The sequence below is a fragment of the Vicugna pacos genome, chromosome 6 (assembly GCF_048564905.1).
Source record: "Vicugna pacos chromosome 6, VicPac4, whole genome shotgun sequence".
Lineage (NCBI taxonomy): Eukaryota > Metazoa > Chordata > Mammalia > Artiodactyla > Camelidae > Vicugna > Vicugna pacos.
In genome coordinates, this window is record NC_132992.1 from 48,194,800 (window position 1) to 48,219,412 (window position 24,613).

General features: G+C 35.6%; 2 long non-coding RNA genes across 4 annotated transcripts in view; one reads left to right on the forward strand and one right to left on the reverse strand.

Annotated features, from left to right (window-relative positions):
- LOC116280958 (uncharacterized) overlaps positions 1 to 6,944 on the reverse strand; it is a 56,862-nt gene extending 49,918 nt beyond the window's left edge. Inside the window, exon 1 of the long non-coding RNA XR_004190360.2 lies at positions 6,765 to 6,944. This is a non-coding gene — a long non-coding RNA (uncharacterized lncRNA). The remainder of the gene's footprint in view (positions 1 to 6,764) is intronic.
- The window catches only part of LOC140696908 (uncharacterized), a 191,589-nt gene that overhangs the window by 161,437 nt on the left and 5,539 nt on the right, over positions 1 to 24,613 (forward strand). For all 3 annotated transcript variants that reach the window (XR_012073564.1, XR_012073562.1, XR_012073563.1), the window contains 2 exons: positions 3,710 to 3,943; positions 24,218 to 24,317. This is a non-coding gene — a long non-coding RNA (uncharacterized lncRNA). The remainder of the gene's footprint in view (positions 1 to 3,709; positions 3,944 to 24,217; positions 24,318 to 24,613) is intronic.

Below are 24,613 nucleotides of genomic sequence, written 5' to 3' on the forward strand. Positions count from 1 at the left end.
TCATACATTAAAAATGAACAGGAGTATAGCCAGATTACCACCCTGACAGTTAACAGTTCATTTAGTCAAGCAAATAAAGTGAAATCCTTCAAAATCCTATGTAACTTAATATACATTATATTCTAAAATATTTTAATGCTCTAGAAATGTGACCAGAAGTGTATTATATGCAACAGTTTTGTGTGTAGATATTTTAAGCAATCAAAATACAGCTATAACTAGGGTTCCAAGTTAACATTTAACTCTAAAAATTTACATCTAGCATAGAGCAGGAAAAAAATTGCCATATTAGATTATTATAGGACTCTATAAACAGTTTAGCTTCCAATAACAAAGGAAATATTTATGAAATTAATACAGGACCCACAACCTTGGTTTCCACTTTCAGAATCTAGACTTACTAGAATTTTCAAAATGCAAACATTAAAGATGATCTTTTGTTTTTGTTTTTTTTCTGATTTCCTCTGGGATTTCTCTGCTGCTTTCAGGACGAGGCTATGGGTTTTTGGAAGGAAGACCACAGAGGTAAAGTGCCACTTCATTATAGCATATCGACACTACCCTTACCCTGGATTAAAATGACGAAACAGTAGATGCCCACCCTAATCTTCTGATTGGAGTGGTATTTGTCAGGTTTCCTTCCCTAAGGTTTCCTTTTTTCTCCCTTTCCATACTGTCCTCTTCAGAAGGAAGTCACTGTGTACAACTCATACTTCAGGGTAGGGAATTATGCTGCACCTTCCTGGGGGCAGAGTATCTCCATAAATTATCAGAAATTCTACACAGATTTGTCTCTTCCCCCCTGATTATCTACTTTTACAAAAAAGTGCATTTATATCAATATTTACTCATGGATATTTGTTTTATACTTCTGGTTCTAATCCAATACTACTTTGTTTAGTGGCTCAAGTTGTTCGTGGCTGATATACAGGAAAAGAGTTTACTTTGTTATCATCCTTGTATCCTGCAAACTTGCAGTACTCAGTTAATAGTTCCAGGGTATTTTTTCTTGATTTGTTCATATTTTCTTCATAGACAATCATGCTGTTTATGAACAAAGATAGCTTTATTTCATCTTTTCAAACTATATAATCCCTGTCTTTTTCTTGTCTCACTTCCAGTGAGATTTTAAGTAGGAATGTTAAAAGAGGAAAACCTTACCTTGCTGCCAATCTTGAGGGGAAAATGTCAAGGTTTTCACTACTGAGTATGAACTTAACATTAAAAAAGAGAGCTATTTATCAAGTTGAGGAAGTTCCTCTCAATTTTTGCTTGTTCTGAGTTTTACTATGAATCGGTGTTGAATTTTCTCAAATGCTTTTTCCATATCTATTAATATGATAATATTATTTTTGGTCTGTTGATGTATTGGATTAAAATGTTTGATTTCTAAATTTTGAACCAGCCTTGCAAAACTGGCATATATCCAAATTTATCATGGCATGTAATTATTTTTATGCACTATTGTATTTGACTTACTAATATTTTATTGAGGTTGTTTGCATCTATGTTCATGAGAAATATTTTTCTGTAATTTTTCTTTCTCATAGTATGGCTTAATTAGGCTTATTTTTATCTGTCTGTTTTCATAAAGTGGATGCTGAGATTACTGATTTTAGAACTTTTTTTCTTCTCATATATATATGTATCTTTTTCATGCTCTAACTTTCTAAGCAGCAATTTCAACACATCTCACAATTTAGGTAAGTAATATTTTTATTTGGTTCAAAATATTTTTAATTTCTCTTGAGTCTTTGACATATGTGTTATTTAGAAATATGCTGTTAAATTTCCAAATATTTGGGGATTTTGAACACTCTTTTCCTTATTGATTTCTAGTTAACTTCCATTGTGGCCTTCAGACATACTTTATATAATTTCTATTTTGTTGATTATATTAAGGTATGTTTTGCCTCCCACTATATTCTTAGTGAATATTTCATAGGAACGCAAGAAGAATGTGTATTTTGCTATAGTTGGATGGTGTATTCTATAAATATCAAATCAAATTGATTAAAAGTGCTGTTTAGGTCAATTCTATCCTTACAGGTTTTCTGCCTGCTTATCTATCATTTACCAAAAGAGAATGTTGAAATACCCATTATAATAGTAGCTATGTCCATTTCTTTTTGTCAGTTTTTGTCTCATACTTTTGATACTCTGTGGTTAGGTGCATACACGAGTTATCTGGAGAACTGTCATGATGGAAACATCTTTATTGCTAATAACTTGTTCTGAAGTTGGCTTTGTCTGTAATTAATATAATTACTTTCTCTTTACTAGTGTTAGCTTAGTATTACCTCTCTATTCCAAAACTTTTCTAAATTAATAAACTATTTTTAAAATTCTAGCTCTTTTAGGGTCAGAAAGCATTGAATGGAAGGTACAGAGAGTTCCCATGGACCTGTTACACCCACACATGCACATTCTCCCTCACTACTGACGTTCCCATCTGTTACAATGGATGGGTCTATACTGACACATCCTTATCACCCAGAGTCCATACTTTACACTGGAGCTCACTCTTGTCATTGTACATTCTATGGGTTTGGACAAACGTATCCACCACTGTACTGTCATACCAAATAGTTTCCATGCCCTAAAAGTCCCCTATTGTTTCCTCCCACTTCCCAAGCCCTGGCATCCACTAATCTTTTCACTGTCTCCGTAGTTTTTCCTCTTCTAGACTGTCAGCGTTGGAATCATGCGTTTGTAGCCTATTCAGATTGGCTTCTTTCACTTAGTAATATATACTTACTTTTCTTCTCTGTCTTTTCATGGCTTGATCACCTTTTTCTTTTTGGTGCAAAATAATATTCCATTTTCTGAATGTACCACTTCATTTATCCAGACATCTACTGAAGAACACCTCAGTTGCTGCCTCCTTTTGGCTATTACACAGACATACATCATTTTATTGTGCTTCACTTTATTGCACTTTGCAGATACTGTGTTTTTTTTTTTCAAATTGAAAATTTGTGGCATCCCTGCCTCAAGCAAGTCTGTCAGCACTAGTTTTCTAACAGCATTTGTGCACTTTGTGTTTATATGTCACATTTTGGGACTTCTTACAATATTTCAAACTTTTTCATTATTATTTACAAGTTATGGCAATCTGTGATCAGTGATCTTTGATGTTACTATTGTAATTGGGCATTTTTTAGTAATAGTATTTTTAACTAAGATATGTACTTTTTAGACATACGTTGCATACTTGATAGACTACAATCTAGTGTAAACATAACTTCTATATGCATTGGGAACCCCCCCAAAATTGTATGACTTGTTTTACTGCAATATTCGCCTTCTTGCTGTGCCCTGGAACTGAACCCACAGTATCTCTTAGTTATGCCTGTAAACAAAGCTGTTATAAACATCTGTGTACAGGTTTTTGTGTGGACATAAGTTTTCAACTCATATGGGTAAATACCGAGGAGCACAATTTCTGGATCATATGGTAAGAGTATGTTTAATTTTGTAAGAAACTTCTAAGCTATCTTTCAAAGTGGCTGTACCATTTTGCATTCCTATCAGGAATGAATGCGATTTCCCAATTCTCCACATCCTCACCAGAATTGGTATTGTTAGTGTTCTAGGTTATAGATGCCTTAACAAATGTGTGGTGCTATTTCATTATTGTTTTAATAATAAAACATGTAAACTATGACTAAATCTTTCCTTTCCTTTATTTCTTTATTTCTTTCCTCAGTAACCAGTGTTGGCTCCCTATTACCTACCAGATTAAATCCAAGTTTAATTTAGCTTTCAAGGACTACATCGCCTAGATGGCAACGTAAGTCATTGCTGACTTCACTCCCCCTCATAAGAAGAGCAATTAACAACGATTCTTGGAGAAGACACCACTGAGAAAATCCTAAAACACAAGGTTGAGGCTGAAGCCTTTTCCTGTATCACAGAGGCTGAGACAGACCACAGTAGAAGGGTAAGAGGAGGAGCCAGTGCAGCACCACACTGACAGGTCTCCCTTAAGCCTACAGTTGCTCCAGTGGGAAAAAGAACCCAGGATGGACATCTACTTCCCAAAGCACTGTGGACCATTTCTTGGGATTCCCCACTCCACTGTTACCCTACAGGGATTGCAGGGGAATCTGCAAGGCCTGGCTGGGAGTCTGATTTTGATAGAGAAAACAGTAGGGTCTTGTAACAACCAGCACTGAGATTCTGGTAGATTAAGTTCCTATCTAAATTGCCCCAGGGGTAGTACCAGCCAGTGGCTTTGCTTACCTTCAGGGTCAAGCTGGTAGTACAGCCTGAACAGAGAACTTGCGAGGGGCATATTGCCAAACCAGACAGCCTGGTCAGAACACCTGGAAACTGTAGCCCAGCAACACTCGAGCAGGAAGTCCAGCAGGCAGAGCTGACTGACCACAGAGCAAAGCCAGGGGCATGTTTTGGCCAGGGAACTTGGGGCATGAGTCAGCTTGAGTCAAAACCACGATCAAACTTTGCCAGCCTTGGAGCTGGTTCTGCCACCCTGCCCAGGCAGGGAAGCTAATTCATAGCCGCGCCCACTGCTGATGGTGCTTCCAAACCCACCTGACCCAGAAGCCTGGCCTAGGACCTGGCAAGTGACTGGACCAACAGCACTCAGGCAAAGCCACTGGCTAGGCTTTCTGCTTATCTGACGAGACGAGGCAGCTGCCACGTGTGCTCAGACAGTCTGGTATACAGGTCAGAAACATCAGTTCAAAAAGATACATGTACCCCAATGTTCACAGCAGCATTATTTATAATAGCCAACATTTGGAAGCAACCTAAGTGTTCATCAACAGATAGATGGATAAAAAAGATGTAGTTTGTGTATATGTATGTACTTCTCAACCACGAAAAAGAATGAAATTTTGCCATTTGCAACAACAATGGATAAACTTGGAGGGTATTATGCTAAGTGAAATAAGTCAGAGAAAGACAAATAGTGTATGCTATCACTTATATGTGGAATCTGAAAAATAAAACAAACTAGTGAATATAACAAAAGAGAATCACTCACAGATAGAGAACCAGTGGTGTTACCAGTGAGGAGAGGGACAGGGGAAGGGGCAAGGCAGGGGCATAGGATTAAGAAGTATAAACTACTACATATGAAATAAATAATGTACAGGGATATATTGTACAGCACAGGGAATATAGGCAATATTTTATAATAACTATAAATGGAGTATAATCTATAAAAATTTTGCATCTCTATATTGTACACCTGAAACAAGTATATTATAAATAAACTATAACAATAAAAAATAACAACTTAAGTAATCTGTTACTGGATACACAATATAGAAAATACATACACTTTCACTTCTCCACTACCTCACATTTTAGGTTATTGATGTTACAGTGTAAGTTTAAGAACGCTGTTGGTGGTAGTATTTTTGAAAAGGGTGTTATAACTTTAAGATATTTTATGTAAGCATCATTGTAACCATAAAGGAAAAACCTGAATTACACAGAAGAACTTGATAAAGAAGTCAAACTATATTGATATCAGAAATTATCAAAACATGAAAGATACCAAAAAAGAAAACAGGATAAAAAGCAAGAAACAATGAATACACAGAATACTCAGAAATCAACTAACAAAGTGGCAATAGCAAGTTCTTACCTATCAATTGTTACTTTAAATATATATGGATTAAATCTCCAATGAAGAGACAAAGAATGGCTGAACAGATAGAAAACAAGATCCAGTGTTACCCTGTGAATAAGAGACTCACTTTAGCTGAAGACACAGACTGGCTGGGAGTGAAGGGATAGAAAAAGATATTTCAAGCAAATGGTACCGAAATAAAAGCAAGGTAGCTTTATTTGTATTAGACAAAATAGACTTTAAACTATATTATATAATGGTAAAGGAGTCAATCCATCAAAAGGATGTAACAATTGCAAATATTTATGTACCCAACATTGGAGCACCTAAATAAAGCAAAAACTAACAGAACTAAAAAGATAAATAAATAGCAATACAACAATAACCAAAACCTTTTAATACTTCACTCTCAACAATGGATAGATCATACAATAGATTTGAACAACACTATAGACCAGTAGACCAGCTGGACCTAATCTGTATATACAGAGAGAGAGAGAACTTTCTGTCCAACAAAAGCAGGACATGCATTCTTCTCAGGTATAGGTGGAACATTTTATGAATAAACCATACATTAGGCCATGGCCAGAAATGCCAATATTCTTAAAACATAAAACCTATCATGACTGAATCAAGAAGTAGAATTTCAGAATATACCTATTACTAGTAAGGAGATTAAATCAGTAATCAAAGTCTACCAACGAAGAAAAGCCCAGGACCAGACAGCTTCACTGGTAAATTTACCACTCACGTAAAGATGAATTAATGCAAAGCCTTTTCAGATTCTTCCAGAAAACCAAAGAGGAGAGAACACTCCGAAACTAATTTTACAAGGCCAGCATTACTCTGATCAGAAAGTCACTACAAAAACGAAAGCTACAGGCTAATATTTCTGATGAACATTGATACAAATACTTCCAATAAAATACTAGTAAGCCAAATTCAGCAGCACATTAAAAGGATTATTCACCACGATCAAGTGGGATTTATCCCTGGGATACAAGGATAGTCGAACATGTGCAAATCAATATGATAACTGACAATAAAATAAAAGGAAAAATCATGTTAATCTCAATAGGAACAGAAAAATCATTTTATAGAATTCAACATTAGTTCATGATGAAAAACTCTTTAAAAATTGGATATAGAAGGAACTTACCTCAACATAATGAAGGCCATATATGACACGCCCACAGCTGACATCATTCTCATTGGTGAAAAGTTGTAATCTTTTTCTTCAAGATTAAGAACAAGAGAAGGATGCCAACTCTCACCACTCCTATTCAACACAGAAATGGACGTCCTAGCCAGAGCAGTCAGGAAAGAAAGAAAAAGACATCAGAATTAGAAAAGAAGTAAAATTTTCTCTATTTGTAGATGACATGATTTTATATATAGAAAATCCTAGGGATTCACCAAAAAACTTAGCTCTGATGAACAAATTCAGTAAAGTCAAATGATATAAAATTAATATATAATAAACAGTAGTATTTCTATACACTAATGACAAATTATCTGAAAAAAACAATTAATGTAATCCCTCTCACATTAGTATTAAAAACAACAAAATACTTAGGAATAAATTTAACCAAGGAGGTGAAAGATCTTTACACTGAAAACTATAAGACATTTAGGAAATAAAAAAGACACAAATAAATGGAAAAGCACCCCATGTTCGTAGATTGAAAGAAATAATGTTAAAATGTCCATAGTACCCAAAGCCATCTATGGATTCAATGCAATCCCTATCAAGGCTCCAGCAGCATTTTTTACAGAAGTAGGAAAAATAATCCTAAAATGTATATGGAACCACAAAAGAACCCCCCAAAGATCCAAAGCAATCCCGAGAAAGACCAACAAAGCAGGTGGCATCACACTTCCTGATTTCAAGCTGTACTATAAAGGTACAGTAATCAACACAGTTTGGTACTAATATAAAAACAGACACATGAAGCAATGGAACAGGATTGAGAGCCCAGAATTAAACCCGTGTATGTGTGTGTGTGTGTGTGTGTAGTCATTTGGTCAATATTTGACAGGGGAGCTAAGAATAGTCAATGGAGAAAAGACAGTCTCCTTAATAAAGGGTGCTGGGAAAATCCTCATGTAAAAGAATAAAACTAGACTGTATCTTATATCCCTTACAAAATTTAACTTGAAATGGATTAAAGACTTAAGTGTAAGATCTGACACTATAAACCTCCTAAAAGAAAACTTAGGGAAAGGGCTCCTTGACATGTGTCTTGGCAATCATTTTTGGATACAACTCTTAAGACATGAGCAACAAAATAAAAAATAAATGATTGGGACTACATAAAACTAAAGCACTGCTCAGAAAAAGAAAAATAAATAAGAGAAAGAAAAATTTTAAAATCTGCAGAATGGGAAAATACATCTGCAAAGCACAAGGGCCTAATATCCAAAATATGGTTTTAAAAAACTCATAATAACTCAACAGCCAAAAAAAACAAATAACCCAATTTAAGAAATGGGCCAGGTACCCAAATAGACATTTTTCCAAGGAAGATATACAAATAGCCAACAGATACATGAAAAGTATTCAACAAAATGCAAATCAAAACCAAAATGAGAGATCACCTCACACCTGTCAGAACAGCTATCCTCAAAAGGACAAGAGATAACAAATGCTGGAAGGGATGTGGTGAAAAGGGGACCCTTTGCATTTTTGTTGGTAATGTAAATTGGTGCAGCCTCTATGGAAAACAGTATGGAGGTTCCTCAAAAAAATTAAAATAGAACTACCACATAATACTGCAGTTCACTTCTGGGTATATATCTGACATAAAACACTGTGTTGGAGAAATATAAGCACCCGTCTTTATTTCAGCATTATTTATAATTGTCAAGACATGGAAATAACCTAAGCATCTACTGATGGGTGAATGGATGAAGAAAATGTGATATGCATACACATTGGAATATTATTCAGCCACAAAAAGGAAATCCTGCCATTTGTGACAAGGGATGGATGCTGAAAGCATTTTGCTAAATTAAATAAATCAGACGAAGACAAATCCTGTATGACCTCACTTATATGTTGAATCTAAAACAAATGAACAAAAAGCAAAAACAAGGTAATTCACAGAAAAAGAGATCAGACAGCTGGTTTCTTGAGGCAGGTGTGGTGGGTGGAAGAACTGACTGAAGGTGTTCAAAAGGCACAAACTTCCAGTTATGATATAAATAAGTGCTGGGGGTGTAATGTACAGTGTGATGACTAGTCAACACTGCTATCTGGTATGTTTTAAAGCTGCTGAGAGTAAATCCTAAAAGCTCCCATCACAGGAAAAAATTTTTTTCTTTTTTCTTTTGTATCTGTATGAGATGATGGATGTTAACTAAACTTGTAGTCATTTCAGAAAACATGTACGTCAGTCTGATGTACATCTTAAACGTATACAGTGCTGTATGTCAGTATATCCCATTAAAACTGAAAAAAAGAGCTGCATCAATTTATAGCTATACCTCATTTTTTGTTCTTATTTGACACAGATTATTTTTTCTGCTTAAACACATGCAGTTTATACTACAAATTAGATATGTTAAGCCAACTAATTACAATATAATATGAAATACCCAAATGAATGCTTCTCTAGTAACCCAGCAAGCAACTAAAACAGCCTGAGTTTGGGTGAGGAGATGATCTCCTGGAGTAGGTGTCGTTTTAGTTAGGATTATAGAGTAGGTACAAGAAAGTTGATTGAAGAAAATGCTTGGTCAGTTCAAGTGAATTAAATAGCATGTGTTTAGTCCCCAGATTTAAAAAATATTTTTTCAGGAGAGCATGGTATATGGATCTGGAAATTGCATTGGGTGAAGGTGGAAAAGTAGAGACAATTCAGATTAAAAAAACATCATAGGTGTAGCATCAAGAGTTTGGTTTTTCCCCTAGGGATGTCACTGGCGGATTTTAGAGAAATGTGACATGGTCAGATTTATGTTTTAAGTACCAGCTGGTAACAAGAAAAAGGATGAAATAGAGAAGGGAAACACTGAATGCAGGAAAATTAGATGAAACTATCACTGTATCCAGATGAGAAACAATAGGGGTCTGAACTAACTAAACAACATTCAAATAAGTGAAAGAAACTCATGCAGAATTTAGTGACAGCAGATCCTGTTGGACCCTGCTCATGTCCCCAGGACCTCTTTTACTGGTTTGCTATGCCCACCTCCTAACTCTTGCCAGAGTTGCTGCCAATGGCTCTCACTTGCAAACTCTTCCAGAGAACTGTCCTTGCATAAATGGAGCAATCATACAGTTTATATCTCGCCGCGATCTACTAACATGACTGACCGAGTTGACAGTATTTGCGGTAGGAGTCGGGAGAGAAATGGTATAAGAGCCAGCCTCTAGCCTCAACAGGACTAATTCTGTGGTGCAATTTATACTTTCCTCTGGGTCAGGCTGAGCCTAGACTTCTCCGAAAACTGCAGCATTGTTTGACTTTCCTTCCTGCTATGGACTGAATTGTGTCCCTCAAAATTTGTATGTTAAAGCATTAACCAGCAGTGTCACTGTATCTGAAGATGGGGGCCTTTGAGGAGATAATAAAGGTTAAACAGGATCATAAGGGTGGCATCTTAATCTGACAGGACTGGTGTCCTTGTAAGAAAAAGAGATAGAGCTCACTCTTCTGCCCACAGAGAGAGCACACCAGAAGGCAGCTGTCTGCAAGCCTGAAAGACAGGCCTCACCAGGGACTCAAATTGGCAGCACTTTGATCTTGGACTTCCCAGCCTTCAGAACTGTGAGGAAATAAATTGTTTAAGTCCCCAAGTCCGTGATACTGTGTTACGGCAGCCTAAGCAAACTAATACATCCTTTTCTCTACTTTTTTTTTCTTACAAGTTTCCCCAGATAGAATATGCTTAATGTATCATTTTAATGACCCTAGTTAATGAAGGTGGTATTTTATGTGTGAAGTCACCTACTTTTTTGGTCCTTAATTTTTCCATCTTTAAAATGGATTACTCTATTGTAAATCAGTGGATGTTCTGCTTCCTCTGCTAGATTGTTAACATCTTAAGTGCATTAAATGGCATTTCACCTATTATTTGTTGAAGTCCCCCTATTCTGTTAAGGTAGTGACTGATAAGTTATGTTCTTTAATAAGTAATCACATAGAATCATAGAAAGCAGAACAAAGAGGCCAAAGGAACCCCCCCCCTTCAAGTACAACTCATGTCCCTTTTACAGATGAAGGGAAAAAAGATGCCTAGGATATGCATGACATTGGATACCTACATTGCTGTAGCTATTTTAGCTCCTTCAATTAATTATGGTCATTTGGGGAAAAGGTAACTGATTTTCCATGAGTACAATATAAAAGGTACACCAGTAGGCGAAACCCTATCACTGATTACCCAGCTAATTACTGACTTAATCCAAACATTTAAAAGGTTAGCTTTTGTTTTCCAGACACACTAGATTCTGTGTCTGCAGAGAGCTTATAATATACCGCCATAAAAATTAAAGTAATTCACTCATCTTGGCAATATATACAAGATTCTAGAAAAGAATGAACTTAAAAAGATGTGGAAAAAAGTCCAATTGGCATAATATGAGCCAGAAAAATTGTAATGGCTAAAAGGGATGAGAACTGACTGTGTCAAACCATCCATCAAGAGATGACATATGTTATATTCATAGCAGGACATTTGTTTGTTGAAAGTGCTTAATTTGGCAAGCTTATGCAGAGGTGGGTATGGCAAATTTTACTTTAGAGTACAAAACAGCTTGGAATGTGAAGATGCTAATGAGATCATTTAGCAGTAGTTATAAAGCCATTCCAAAAAGGCAATATTTATCTGAAAGTTACATTATAATCCATATCATGTGCAGGCAATAGTGTCTTCAGGAAGGAATCCTACAAGACTGCTTTTTTTTTTTTTTTTTTTTGGCTCATTCTAGGAACTGAAACTTTAACCTTAATAGATAGGTAATAGACATCAGTTTATGCTTTTGTTATTGTTTTGGGTAGAGAAAAAATATAGTGTGAGATTTATCATGATAAAACTCTAATTTGATTTAAATGATGAACTTTCTATAATAACAAAATGTATACATACAGAAAAATATATGCGTATATAAATATCTATGTAAATGTGTATCTATATAAATAAAACTAGTTGGTTCTGGTGTCTGACTTCAGTTCTGCCCCAGCAAGGGATTTATGCTAAACCTAAACCAGAGAGGCGGTGAGGGTACAGTGAGGCTTCAGTTTCTTTGCAAATCAACCCAAAATGCTGTCTTATTTTTCAAGAACTGGTTTGGGTTGGAATGGCTGACTGGGCTAGTACTTTCTGTAGGACATTTCTTGGCTCTTATTAGATAGACTGCCTTTGATTAGGCACTTGCCCAAATTATTCTGTGGAATTCTTCCACTTTCCTTGTTAACTACAGCCCCAAAATGACTACTTAAATCTGCAGTTTTAACCTAAGAGCACTGTTTTACTCTTTTCACCAAAATCTGTAATTTTCCTCTTAGATGGCTGAGTTTTCTCTCCCTGCAGTGTCATAAGGAGAGTACAAAGCTCTCTTCTTGCTTCAGAATATGAACTGAAAATGGACTCACATTTGACAATTATTGTAAAATGTGTTCTTTAATATGACTAAGTATTCTCCCACAGGGGTTACTACGGAGTGGTCCAGGACTTTAACTATTCAGTTAATTCATGACCAAGATTGTGATGGTTACATATATGAGCATATTAATCCTGGGAAGAACCAGCAAAGAGACTGCAAATGGGGCCACATTATTTTTTGAACCAGTGTTTGTAAGATGCATTAGTTGTTTTATAACAGAAACTATATGACAAAACTTGACATGTTCTTTTCAAGAGGTCAGTGAATAGTTGGTAATTGGGCTTATAACAAAAACAGACATTTTAGCTAATGCGTGTCTGCATTTCTGAAGAGAAATTCCATTAGTTTTATTACCTTCTTGTATCTGTGTGTCAAGCAACTAGTTGTTTAAACAAAACCTCCTCTTGCACGCACCTGCATCTTGCATAAGAAGTTTTAGACTCTTTAAAAGTAAAATCTTTACAAAACAAGCCAGTGGCCCTGCTCAGGAACACTTATTATGAAAGAAAAGATGAATTTACATGAGCTAAGTTTCTTTTAAGTACCAGACAAAGGCAATTCTTTTAACAAGCATTATGAAAAAGAGACTGTTTTGTGAAAAATCACCAGTGAAGCTTTGAGTGGTAAAGTATGAGGTCCTCTTGACCCTTTTCCCTGCCAAAATTTTGAAATATCTGTATGAAGTAGGAATAAAGATAATAAATTAAATTTTTATCTGTGTCTACATTGGCTTAGAAATAGACAATAACTTCAAATAATCACTTGGTTCAAATAATAAGAATAATATGGCTTTATCTGATCTTCAATTATTTTGGCTTAATTCTTTAAAAATTTTTTAAAAAGTGAAGATGATTATAGAAAATAACCTATGACAAAAGACACCTAAAATAAGAAAAACAATAGAGCACTAGACAGGAAACCAAAAAAGTGGAGATTCTGGCTCAACTTAGCCACTTGTTTATATATATAACATTCAGTTCGCACATGTGTAAAATAAATATGGAACTCTTCCAATTTATAACAAGATGTTATTGTCACCGTTTTAAAGATTCAGAATGTGAGGCTATTAGGCAGTTAGACAGAAATGAGCACTCGGCAAGGGGAGACAAAGAGGGAGGGAGCAACCCAGAAAATAACAGTATGCCTGTGCTCAGGATAAGGGGCTCTAAAAACTTTTATTTTTCTTCTAAGTGAAGGTCAACAAAGAAGCTGGCTAGCATTGAACACTGCGGCTGCACAGTAGAGAGAAGGACCTGGCTTAACTTGACCCAATGCTCATTATAATGTAATGAACATTACAGTTTGAGCCCCCCTCCTGTAGGTTTCTCTGTGTGCATCATGGGTAAGGGCATGCGAAAATGAGATGGGCATGGATGTGCCTGAGCACAAGGAACCTAAGCTGTCAGTCAGCCTGAGCACTCAGAGAACCTGAGCCATGAATCAATCAATCATGAAAATGCCCCCTAACCCAGGATATAAAAACAGGAAAAATAAGGGAGCAACACCAGTTTTTCTCTCAGTTTAGCTCGCTCTCAATTCTCGGGAGTATACTATATATTTTACTATCTTTTAACTTTACTAATAAAATCTTGTTCATATCATGCTTTCTGTCTCTTATTAAAAATTCATTTTTTGGGGGTGACTTAGAACTGAAGTAACTCTTATTCCCCTCCTCCCAGTAACAAGGTTATGACCGTTATTTAATGTCACTAATCCTGCTTCCTCTAAATAAAAAGAAGAAAAAAACCGACAACAAAATAAACAAGCAATTGATAGGGCACTAAACTTTTGGAAAGATATCCAATGTTCTAGGATTGGAAGAATTAATATTGTTAAAATGGCCATACTACTCAAAGCAATCTACAGATTTAATGCAATCCCTACCTATCAAATTACCCAGAACATTTTCCACAGAATTAGAACAAGTAGTCATAAAATTTATATGGAATCACAAAAGAACTAAAATTGCCAAAGCATTACTAAAGAAAAAGAATGAAACTGGAGGAATAACCCTCCCAGACTTCAGACAGTACTCCAGAGCTACAGTAATCAAAACAGCATGGTATTAGTACACAAAAAGATATATGGATCAATGGAACAGAGAGCCAAGAAATAAACCCACAAACTTTTGGTCAATTAATCTTCAACAAAGGAGGCAATAACATACAATGGAGTAAAGACAGTCCCTTCAGCAGATAGTGTTGGGAAAACTGGACAGCTGCATATAAATCAATGAATTTAGAATACTCTCTCACACCATACACAAAAATAAACTCAAAATGGCTTAAAGACTTAAACATAAGACAAGACACAATAAACCTCTTAGAAGAAAACAGAGGCAAAACATTATTTGACATAAATCTTAGCAATGTTCTCGTAGGGCAATCTACTCAAGCAATAGAAATAAAAGCAAAAATAAACAAATGGGACCTAATTAAACATAAGCTTCTGCACAGCAAAGGAAACCATGAGCAAAACAAAGACAAGCTATGGAATGGGAGAAAATATTTGCAAAAGATGAGACTTAACAAAGGGCTTAATTTCCAAAATATATAAATAGCTTATACAACTTAACAACAACAAAAACCCAATTCAAAATGGCCAGAAGACTTAAGCAAGCAATTCTCCAATGAAGACATACAAATGGCCAAGAGGCACATGAAAAAATGCTCAATATCACTAATTATTAGAGAAATGCAAATGAAAACTATAATGAGGTATCACTTCACACCAGTCAGAATGGCCATCATTCAAAATTCCACAAATGATAACTGCTGGAGAGGCTGTGGAGAAAAGGGAACCCTCCTACACTGCTGGTGAGAATGTAGTTTGGTGCAGCCATAATGGAAAACAGTATGGAGATTCCTCAAAAAACTAAAAATAGGCTTACCCTATGACCCAGCAATCCTACTCCTGGGCATATATCAAGAGGGAACCTTAATTCAAAAGGATACATGCACCCCAATGTTCATAGCAGCACTATTTACAATAGCCAAGACATGGAAACAACTTAAATGTCCATCAACAGATGACTGGGTAAAGAAGCTGTGGTATATTTATACAATGGAATACTACTCAGCCATAAAAAATAATAAAATAATGCCATTTGCAGCAACATGGATGAACCTGGAGAATGTCATTCTAAGTGAAGTAAGCCAGAAAGAGAAAGAAAAATACCATATGATATCATATATGTGGAATCTTAAAAAAAAAAAGACAAATGAACTTATTTATAAAACAGAAACAGACTCACAGATAGAAAACAAACTTACAGTTACCAGCAGGGGAAGTGGGTGGGAAGGGATAAATTAGGAGCTTGAGATTTGTAGATACTAACTAATAATGTAAAATAGATAAACAAGTTTATACTGTATAGCGCAGGGAACTAGATTCAATATCTTGTAGTAACTTACAGTGAAAAAGAATATGAAAATGAATAGATGTATATTCCTATATGACTGAAGTATTGTGCTGTACATGAGAAATTGACACAATGTTGTAAACTGACTACACTTCAATAAAAATTCTTTAAAAAATAAAAGATATGTGATTTCTCATTAGTTTATTTAGGGTAAGATTGTACGTATATGTTCACTTCAACCCAGGAATGCTACAGGCACAGACTAGATTACTACTGCTAGCACCCTGGGAAGATACTAAAAAGACTGTGAAATAGTTTAAAACTTTTGGTTTTTAATCAAGTTCTTAGAAGATGAAGATGAAGGCATAATTGTAAAGTTGCCTTAACCATCTACTGTTACGACTATAGTGGAAAAATGAAGATAGATTAAAAGCTGCAAAGATATAAATTAGTGGCTTTCTACCACATGAAAAAGAAATCAATGAATTCAGTGAGTTAAAGGAAGCAGGGTATATAAGTGCAGAAAGGTACTGCCCATGTTGGAAATGTAAACGTCTTTATCAGACTCCAAAATGGAACTAAATCTCAGACTTGGACAAATTCTGCATCTGCACAAATTCCAATGATTACCTCACTGTCTAATCAAGTGTCCTCTATCTACATCTCATATTACAGGAGTTAGAATCATCACTAAGCGGTAATAAAGAGTATTAGAAAGGTCAAGAATAAATGAGACTTTTTGTAAAGGGATTGTTATTTAACAATGTATTGTTTATAAGATTTAGGAGTTCATATTTTATTTATGATAAATTCATGCAAATGATGGATTAAAATAAATATTTGGGGGGAGGTAATTAAGTTTATTTATGTATTTTTTTAATTAATTATTTTTAATTTTTATTTTTTTAATGGAGGTACTGGGGATTGAACCAGGACCTTGTGCATGCTAAGCACACACTACCGCTGAGCTATATCCTCCCTCTGGATTAAAATAATTTAAAAGAGAAAATACCTCTATGAAGTGTTTTGTAACTCATCAATCTGACCTTGATTTGTGTTCCCATTCAGGAAAAATTTTCTCTGTATCTATAAAAAATAACAGTTTAGCTTTTGATTTACAAAATGTTTACCTGGTAAGTTGAATTAGTTTTGTTTTCTTCTGGATACTGTATTTTTTATGCAGACATGCTCACAGTCATTCCTAAATTTAACCTTTCAAATCGGTGGGGCTTTAGTTGGAAAGTCAGGGTGTTGGCTAACTTTAAGACCATGTCAAGATAGACACGACTGGATTTTGGATATATGTCAATTACCTTTGCTCCTCAGCAAAGTCATGATTGATAAACAAGTTTCCATGCTCAAAAGCAACTTGTCTAAAGTCATTAACACCTACTGCCTACTGTGTGCAATGTAAGAAATTATGCATGATTCTTAATAAATATTTGTATAATAATGATCACATACTAGATTTAATAACTATGTAGGAAAACTAAAGTCTGAAAAACAAGTGTCAAACAACACAAATCAAATATTTTCATATGATTTTTTAAAATGTTATTTTCATCAATTCTGGTCAATTATTTCTCTTGTGTGGGTATATTAATAGTTAATACACAGAACTTTAAAAGTCAATATACTATGCAATTTGAAACTGAAAGCTATAAATTCTTCAGCAGACTAGCAGCAGTTTCTATGTAGGAGCTATTCATAAGTGCTTTAGGGTGTTCTAATCACAGGTTAAAGATCCCAACCTTCATCTAGTCACATAAGAAATTATTAGAGATATAGTAGTGTATATATTCTCCAAAGATAATTCAAGAATATGCAGAAGCACTAGCATTCAACTTCAGTGCAATTAACAGTACAGTAACCTGAAGATCAGGAAAGTTTAAAGTCAATAGCTGAGAACCACTTGAATGGACAGTGATTGATTTTGCTTGCTCTGGCCTATAGGGGAATGATTGATCTAAGCTTACTTTGCGCTAGCCTTTTCTCTGTTGCAAGCCTAATGAGGCATAAGGAGTGAAGTGAAAAATGGAAACAATAGAAATAGATTTGTGTCTGCATGGGGCCAACAACATGATGAGGAAATAAAAATTAATCCAACCAGCGATCTGGTATCAAAAAGCTGTACTGTCAAATTTCCAGTAACATTTTCCAAAATTATTATTATTATTACCTTTGCATTTCAGCAGTTCAATTCTCTTTGATTACACATGTTGCAACTGAGTACTTTCTATGAACCTAGAACTGACAGATGTTTGGAAGGAACCTGTTACTTACTATATTTTAAAGAAATGCATTACAATTAAAGATTCTGTTGCCAGAATATGTAAAAGCATACTCTTGATTGTCTGCTATAAATAACGTTTGTAAGAATCAATCCTGTTGGTAAGTACTTGTTTAGATGGGTTATTAAAGAGGTTAAAAATAAATGATATTTAGAAAATCACTGAAAATGCTCTAATACTCCACTGGTTTCAGATAGGTACTTACACCATCAGCAGATGATACCGTGAGATTTGAAACTAGATATATTTACAGCTGAAAAGTATATTTAAATAGTTTTGTGGAGATGGTAGTTAGAGTGCAAATAAAATATTTCCTAGAAGAAAAAATATATTAAATGTAATTGGTCACAATAAAGAAAGATTTGAACTGGCTGATAAAAATTATATTTGTCTCTGGAGTATAGTTTTACAAACATAAAGTGCATTATTCTATTCATTCAATAAGCATTTATCATGTTCCCTCCTACTTCAGCTGATTAATTTCTATCAGCCTTCAGAATTCAGCTTATATTTATATTTCCTCAGTTTTTCCAAAACTTTCAGACTATGTCAAATCCATCCTGTTTTTTATATCCTTAAAATCCTCTAACTTTCTTTCCTAGCACTTTATCCAGTAGTAAAGATAAGTAATTGTATAATTAGTTTTTTCCAGGTATGTGTATACTGAATAAGGACAGAAATTATTCTCCTGATTTACATCTGTATCTCCAGCAAAGGGCCTTTCACTGAATAAACACTAAATTAAAACTCTGTTAAATCAGTAACTGAATACACTTTCTCAGGTATAATTTTAGGCATTGAAGTTATAAAGTCAAATAAGGCCTGGGGAATCTGTCTCCTTGGGAAGACTGGGTGTCGGAAGAGACGGGAGAGACAAGTCAAGGAATAATTACAGTTCAAAGAAGATATGATGGTGGAGAAGGAAACTGTTGCACTTCAGTTTAAAGTGAAAGTCTGAATGGACAAGATGAAACTCCATGAAAAGGACAGAGTAGGTGTTCTTTGCTGAGGGACAGCTTGCTTCAGATGGGCATGCTGATCTTTGTGTCACTTGATTCCTCTTGGAAATGGAAACTGAGAAAGAGATAAGAGTTTACTGGGGAGTTAGCCCTGTGAAAAGAACGAGAGGGATGCAGGGATCAGGCAGGGGGAATCAAAACTGTAATACAAGCCTGACAAAGTCTCTGGCAGCCCAGAGATCTGTGGAGCAAGGATTCCTATTTAGAGGATCCTCCAATGGGCGCAGTGACCAGGGAATAAGACCACAGTCTTACTCAACCATTGGCTGGAGTCATCGGGAGAAGAGCATTACTCAGCTCAAAAGCTGAGGCAGACAAGGAGAAGGTACAGCTGGCTACACTCCTCGCAGTCAGGCAGTGTCCTCCCTTGAGAGGATCCCCTGTCTGCTACAAGCACAGACAGTATACACAGCAACCGTCTCTACTCCATACACACGTGGCCTGTGCTTGTTAGGACAAGCATGAGGCTGGTGATGGTACCAGAGCCAAGACTTAAATGGTCTTGTGCATCTCTCTGGGGAGTCTGGATCTTATTCTGCAGGCAGTGGAGACCATGGAAGAGTTTTCAGTAAGGAAGCAATGGGAGCAAATTAACATTCTAAATCTTTCTGCTGCACTGAGTGAAACCTGAATGCAGGGCCCCTGAAGAGGAGCTGTTGGAGGAGGTCCGGTGAAAGCAAGAACAGAGAGTCTGACATAGGAATGGGGAGCAGGGGAAAATTAGAGACTCTGGAGGGCAGGCACCTCAGGATGTGATGCCTGATTAGACTGGAGGAGTAAGGAAGAGCAAGGAGTCTGGGACACCTGATTTTCTTTGGCACAAAGTTTCCTTATGTTCTCAGTATAAGCTTTAGAAGAAATAATAAAATGAGACTCACTGCAAACATCTACCTCTCAAAATGTAAAGTCGTCTAATTACCTCAGCCAGATCCCCGATCATCTCACTAGAATCTACTTCTTGCTGTGATTACACAGCACTGTGTCTCAGACTGGTGCCAAGTGTCAAACAGAGAAATACAGATTATTAAAAGTGATTCAGCGCATGGGAGGAATCCCAGCATCTCATTCTCAAAGGGACGCCTTAGAAGGGCAGAGAAAGTAAAAACAGAATTAACCATCAAAAATAACAAATACAGCATAATGTCCCAATCATGCATATATATACATATATTATGCTGTATACCAGAAATTGACACAATGTAACTGACTGTACTTCAAAAGAAAAAAAAATAACAAATACAAAAGAAAACAAATGAAAACACAGCCCCCGCACACACATACACACATAAAATGGAATGCTAAATGTGATATCCACTGGCACTAAATTTGAAAGCAAAATAAAATGCCAATAATTAATATTGGGTTATGTGGTTATTTAAATGAAAATTTTAATGAAACCTTTATGTATAGAATGTACAGGTGAATTAAATATGCACATAAGGACATTTATTCCCTAATCCTAAAATAATACCCGGCCACCTTCTCCAAAAGAACAATCACATTCTCACCTCTGACTTTACTCCTGCACCATGGTAGCTTCTCTTTTCTCTGCCCTCAAATTCTTACTCATTTAACAGAGTTCAGTCCAAATTTCACCTTTTTCTGGGTGTTTATCTCTCATGTTCTTCTATAAAATGAATTAACTGCTCATTCATCTCTGCTTTCATGGATATTTACATATTTACATATATATGTATGTACATATATATCCATATATATTTAAAAATCTAAAAAAAACCCCAAAAAACCCACTATTCTATTTGTGGGTCCAGCAGACATGTGGGTCTACCAGCATGTTTGAAAAATCATAGTTACTTAATGATTTCAATTAAGCTGATTCCATTGGATAGTGTCACTTAACCATATTAAGTAGTACAAAAAAGGGTAATGAAATAGAGTGTAAAGAAAGAAGAAAAAACAAGGAAGAAAATGGAATAGATGTCCCAGTTCTTATTACAGAGTTTGGAAATTTCTTACCCCTGACTTGGCATGTCTAAATCCTACTAAGCCCTTAAGATGAAATGAAAATAAGGTTTCCTTTAAAAGGTTTTTAGATTCCTACTTAGACTGAAATAATTCTTTGAACTTCCATATAATTACAAAATTTTCCTCCTCGGTAACAATCTTTATCCTCTCTCTCTCTCTCTCTATATATATATATATGCAGTTGAAAGTGGTGAATACATATCCAAACCAGGACTTCCCAACCCCAGACCTGTTGACATTATGGGCTTTCCTAAAGATCTTACTGAACATCTGGACGTTGTTGTGGGCTGTCCTGTGCACTGCAGGAAGTTCAGCAGCATCTCTGGGCTCTATCTACTAGACACCAGTAGCTCCCAGCTCCCTCTACACAGTTGTGACAACCGTAAAATGTATCCAGACATTGTTAGATGTCCTTTGGGGTGGGGGAGGAGGCAAAATTGTAGTGAATCACTGATTGAAAAGGTGAAACTACCATTGCACGGTGACTTTTAATTTAGACAGACAATAATCTAACTCACCGAGCTTGTATCATGCAGGCGACATGCAAACGATACGGGAGTCTAAGGAAGTGCCAATGATTACCTACCTGGAAGATGAGAACAGCTGAAAGAGCTAGAAGCTCAGTTTGTCAACACTGCCACTACATTCTTCTCATAGCAGACTTTTTTGATAGTGATGTAAACTGACACAGCATTTTCAGGGTCAAATAACAGCTTTGTGATTGGATTTATCAATATGTTAAACTAAAATTTACCCCGACCTCAACAAACCACCAACCCAAAGTATCTAAGCTTAAGTACTCAGCACTAAGACATAATTTTTTGAATATGCATTGTTTTCACACTTAACATAGATAGTAACATAATTTTTTGAGTTAGCATTTTGTTTCATGCCTTGTTGTATAAGCTGGTTAGTAATCTGGGTAATTTATTCTACTTATTAAACACCAAAACTTATTTTTTCAGAAATTCTGTTTACAGCTTACAACTGAATATATAGTATCATAGCTCTCAAAGAACTTATATTTAGTGGGAATAAGCTATCCTATAAAATAAAACAGCAATATAATGCACTTAATCCTATGATCCAGATGAAAATAATAGACACACAGAAAAGATACTTTTAGCTCAGTCGTAAAGGCACTGCAGGAGGCACCTGATGGTTTTTAAGCAGAGGAGTGATACAGTTATGAATGTGTTGTAGATAAAGCTTCAGGACTGGAGGCAAGAAAACTACTTCAAAGCCTTTTACACTAATCTAGACAAGAGATATGTCAAGGGATGAAATAGGCCAGTGGTGGAAGGCTGGGGAAAAGAGACAAAGGAAATTTAGGAAGACTTGAAGACAAATATCTTGAGAATTTCATGAGTAACATGATGTGAAGTTTTGGGAGAGAAAGGATTTAGATTGTCTCCTTAGATTCCAGCTGTAGGTGTGTGGATAGTTAGATGTACCACTAATTGAAATAAGGGTAACAAGAGGAAAAGCTTCAGGGGAAAAGATGACAGATTCCCTGAACTTCCACTGGCAACAGTGCACATGGTTGAGGCGTTTTACCTAGTCTGAGTTTAGGAAGCTTAGGAGCAATAAAAACAAATAGGAAGATGGATTCAGGTTAAGAGTGGCTTTTATTTACTTATTTTATTTACTTCTTTAGGTCAGATGGATGTAATAGAAGGACTAGAGATGGGACAGATTTGAGAGTCATGGCGAAAAAGTGATTCAGATGATGAATCTAGCTAGGGTCTTAGGCTGTCTAGAAAAGTGAGATAAGAAATCCCCTCTTAGACCTCGAGAATATATTAGGATCAGCACAGTGGAAGATGATAGGATTTCACAGAGTGGGTGTAGTGTATGTTCTGGTATGAGAAGTCTGGTGGGAAAATTGTTTTCAGCAAGAGAGGGTCTGAAAGTTAATATTTCTCATTCATAATCATATTAGGTGGTAACAAGGGTTTAGGTTATCACCATGGGCAGGAGTAAAACAGAGTCCAGGTAGTTAGCAAACACCTAGAACATGGTGTTTGAATAAACCATCTACATGAGCGAAGTCAGCCAGTATTATGGCAGGATTTAGATAGAGTAAAGGAAGAATATCTAATATCAGTGTTTTCAGTGTCTGACCAGATCTTCAGATTAAAGAGGAGGAGAAAATCACATGGAGAGGATTTCCAAAGAAAACAATAGTTGTGTTTATTTCCTCAGTAGAGGAAGAGTAATGATTTAGAACTTGCACTTAGCACTAAGGAGGTAGTCAAGGAATTGCTTGAGGGATGAAATATCTTCCATTTGAAAGAACAAACTTAGGTGCTGAAAAAAAAATTGAGAGGAAGAATAAAAGCTGAAGCAACACTTGCTCACTGATAAGAACTAACATTGATTTCAGTGTTTCACATTCACTTTAATGCTGTTTGCAAACTGCTGTAAAAGAACATAAGTCAAGATGTTCTTTAAAATAAGACCAAGACTTAGAAAGCACCATAAAATTCAATTTGTCCTGATCAAAAACAAAGCAGATTTAGAGAGAAACTTTGTCATAAATAGTAGAGAAGAGTGCCCAAGTTTCATGGTGCACTTTTTTTTATAAGCTATTTAAGTTCCTTAAGGCTTGTATGAAGATCATGAAAACTCCATTCAAGCATAGCTGCTTTGTATAATCCTGCTGAGATGCTTCCCTAGTAACGAACTTGTTTTAAGATCCTTGGGGTCAATAAGCAGTTGAAATGTTGAGACTACTTCAAGGCATGGTAATCAAAAGAAGATAGACTAGAGCCAGCATTAAAGAAATGGATTGATTGCATGCAGGGAAAGCAAGTGAGGACAGATTATCATAGATTTTAAAACTATGTAAGATAGCTTTAAAGACTCATGTCTGCAAAGTCTTTTGATAACAAAAATTACTGTTGAGCTATAGCTATGTAAGTATAGAAGTGTGACAGACAAGCACCTGTTACATTACTCTTGTGGAAAATGTACAATCCTGGCATATTTTCCAAAATCCAAAAATGGTGCTCAAAACTCAGTTGCTATAAATAGTCTTAGCTTTAAAATTTTCTTCCTTCCTCCCTCCCTCCCTTCTTCCCTTACTTCCTTCTTTCCAGAGCCTGTGAATTAGAATTAATAACATTCCTATTACACAGCTTGAAGGACAGAAAATCAGAGGATTTTCATGATTTTTCCAAGGAAATACAGTAAGAAGTTCCAAAATTAAATGCAGGTTTCATATTTTAAATTATAGCCCCAAATGAACACCCTACTTATACTTAGAACTGAATATTTGTTTGCAGTTATAATTTTGCCAACTCAATTTTTCATTCTTTTTACATGTGCATGAACACTGTGAAGTGACAAGTAGCAACAATAAGGCTCACCACTACACTAACAAGAAGAAGATAATACAGATGAAGAAAATGAAAAACAGATTCAACTATAAAAAATATTATTGGTAAGTAGTTTTTAGATGCTTCATCCACAGAAAGTGGACATAATTTAAATGGAGAATTCAGATCAGGCCTTTATAATTTCTAAGTGCTCAATCATGGGGAAGAGATTCTACCCTCAAAATACTTAGTAGGTCTTTTTCATATTCTATTCATTCTTCAATCGACAAATATTCTTTGAACACTTATCGTGTCAGATAGTAAAGACAACTTTGAAGAAAACAGACAAATTTCCCTTATTCATTTTTATAGGGGAAGGATACAGACAATAAGGAAGATGAATAAGTAAAATATATATTAT